Below are 3,456 nucleotides of genomic sequence, written 5' to 3' on the forward strand. Positions count from 1 at the left end.
GGAACAAAGCATCTCCATACGCTTATCTGAAATTCTCACCAATGAATTACATAAGTATCTCTATCTTATTTTATGTTCTATTTATCTTTTAATTATCAAAACCTCACAACCATTTGAATCTGCCTGACTGAGATCTACAAGATGACCATAGCTTGCTTCAAGCCAACAATCTCCGTGGGATCAACCCTTACTCACGTAAGGTTTATTACTTGGACGACCCAGTGCACTTGCTGGTTAGTTGTGCAGAGTTGTAAAAAGGAGTTGAGATTACAATCATGCGTACCAAGTTGTTGGCGCAGTTTGTTATCACAATTTCGTGTACCACTTTACCTTCCTTGCCATTTACTTTCTTGTACTTTATTGCTTTCCTTTACTTTCATGTCATTTACATTTCATGTTGATTATCTCCCAATTATGCTTGTCTAACTAGAATAATCAATCAACTATTACTTGCTTAATCTGTTAATCTCTGTGGGATTCAACCTCACTATATTGTGAGTTTTTACTTGGCGACAATTCGGTATACTTGCCGAAGGAAGATTGTAGAGATACAAAATTCCACGTATCAATAACAAGAGTGTTAGTTAGTCTAAAGAACATAACTGTATACTCATAATGATTGTATTTCATCCTAAAGGCGGTTTTAGTTATATCTAGCTCCTTTACCCAAATTTAATGATATTCGATCGTAGGTTAATCTTCAAAAATACAGCCGCGCCCCTTAATTGATCCATCAAATCATCAATTCGAGGAAGTGGGTACTTATTCTTGATTGTAATCTTGTTTAGCTATTGGTATTCCATACATAACCTCATTCTACCATCTTTCTTCTTCACAAGTAACACCAGGGCTCCCCATGATGATGCGCTTGAACGGATAAACTTTTTTTCCAATAACTCGTCCAACTGCTTCGTCAATTCTATAAGCTTCAGTGATGATAGCCAATAAAGTGCTATATGTATCATTCCTTCTGATAGAATACCATGCTTAAGTCATAATATTTCTACTAGGGCATTACGTGAACTTTTTCATTATTATCTATTTAATATATGAGCTTTTACGATGTTAACGTGTTGACAGTTTTAAGAAAAGCCAATATTTTTTTCATAATACTATCCATGTTTCAAAAAAATATATTCATATAACTATTATTAATACATTATAGTTATTCAAATAAACCTAAATACAATACCTACCCCTCTATAAATAATTTAAATAAGTAACAAAGGCGAAGGGAAATAAACTCTACAAACTTAAAATCAAATTCGCATTAAGCTCCTCTACTCGTCCGTAGCTCCGTAGTGAATTTCCTTGACCTCATCTCTGAAAAAGGGTTGTGACATTTTGGGGTGAGAACAACTCCACGCGTTCTCAATAGAGAATGAGAATGCCGTAAAAGTAAAGAATAAATTATAAATAATTAACTTAGGTCTCAAAGAAAATTATTTTTATCAAACCTTTAAAATTTCTTTTAGTTTTGCTTTAAATGGTTATTTGCTTTCGTAAAAAAAATTCCTTAAAAAGAATTTCTTGAATCATATGAAATTTGAAAATTTTCAACACTAAACTTGAAACTTTGCTTGTCCTCAAGCAAATAAAGAATCAAGTAAATTGTAAAACCCAGCTAATTAATGAATAATAAACCCACAAATTAAAATTTATTCTAAAAAATTAGAAAATGTAATTTTTATTGTTTAATATGATAGAGAAAATTAAAATGAGAATTTCGACACTAATTTTAAAGAATTTGGCCCAAGATTGGGCCGAACGGGCCAAACCGGGCAAATCGGTCCCGTATTGGGCCCTTGGCCCAACCCAATAGCCAAATTAAATGAAGGCAATAGCCTTCTCCCTCCAACCAAACACACACACGCTGCAACACATTGGGGGAGAGGAAGAACATATCACAAGTTCTCCAAACCCTCACTTGTTATTCAAATTGACATAACTTTTGATCCGGAGCTCCAATTACCGCACCATTTGCGGCCACGCGACTGGGGCGTCGAGCTCTATAAAGTCCATAACTTTGTTCTTAAGGTAAGCCACGTTTTCTTTCTAGTTTCCTCAGCCCTTGAATTCAAAATTTTTAGGTAAAAAGTGTTGAAATTTTGAGTTTTTGATGTTATATGATCCAATTAGCTTGAAGAAAAAGCTTAGTCTAGCCTCTTTCATTTTTAGGTAAGGTAAGGTTCTTAACCCTAAGTCAAATACTTGAAATTTTGTGATTTAGTGATTGAGTTGTATGTGTGGGTGTATATTATGTGTATTAGGCAATGTACGTGTGTACATTGGAGCTTGATTGAGGTCTTGAAAAGTGTGGAGTGGGCTTATGGTGCTGAAAAATTGGTTGGTCTGGTGTTGATGCATTGAAAGTTGAGGAAACGTGCATTTGGAAGTGTTCTGGGTTGAGCGGAGAATCGGCCAAGGTCTGGTTTAGGTTTTCTGTATCTAAAATATAATGTAATATGGAAACTTAGGCTAGAGACCCTAGGATAGGCATTAAATTTGAGATGTTGTTGATTGGTTAGAACGGATTACATGGATCATGTGATTATTGATTTTTGAAGGTGGAATTGGTGTTTTTGTTGATGATGCATGTGAATTGTGTATGATGATACCTGGTAGGTATAAAGATTGATTAGAAGTTGAGAATTATGCTTGGTTTGATTAATTGGTTTGTATGCTAAACAATGTGGAATTGGAAGTCTTGGTTTTGAGGTTTGATGAAAATGGAAGGTTGGAAATTGATAATTTATATTGTGAATTGTGAACTTGGATTATTGAGTTAAAGTTGATGAAATAGAGAATTGATGTGTTGTGGAATGAATAAGGAAGTTGGAAATGTGGCTGAGGCTGAATTGATAAGGTTTTGGTTGGGTTTAAAGGGGTTTGAAAGTGTATGTTTGAAAATTGAGGCTTTTTGGTTTTTGTGAAAATTGTGACTTTTGCCCAACTTTGGTGAAGCATAACTTGATCTCCCAACCCCCAATTTGTGTCAAACTTATTTAGAAATAAAATTGGGTTTGAGATGTTTATGCCGTTTCAAGAATGGAGGAAAAATGTTTTAAAATGAGGTAGTTATGCTCGATCAAAGTTTGGTGCCTAAACTGAAAAAATGGGACTTAGCAGCTTTTTATGTTACTGCATTACATGCGTACGCATGTATCCCTTACGCGGGCAAAATCGGATGCCCACCCACACGTACGCATGACATGGGATTTTGCATACGCAAAACTCTCGTACGTGACCAGTCGATTCTGCCTGGTCTGCATGCGTACACAAAATTAAGCAATGCGTGCGCATAATGGGCCAACATGCACGCTCACACGTAGGCGTGGCCCACATGGTAGCACGAATCTCCACACCTTCGTACAACTGTACTAGTAAGTGCACTGGGTCGTCCAAGTAATACCTGAGTGAGTCAGGGTCGATTCCACGAGGATTGTGGTTTGAAGT

The sequence above is a fragment of the Arachis hypogaea genome, chromosome 15 (genome assembly GCF_003086295.3).
Source record: "Arachis hypogaea cultivar Tifrunner chromosome 15, arahy.Tifrunner.gnm2.J5K5, whole genome shotgun sequence".
Taxonomy (NCBI): Eukaryota; Viridiplantae; Streptophyta; class Magnoliopsida; order Fabales; family Fabaceae; genus Arachis; species Arachis hypogaea.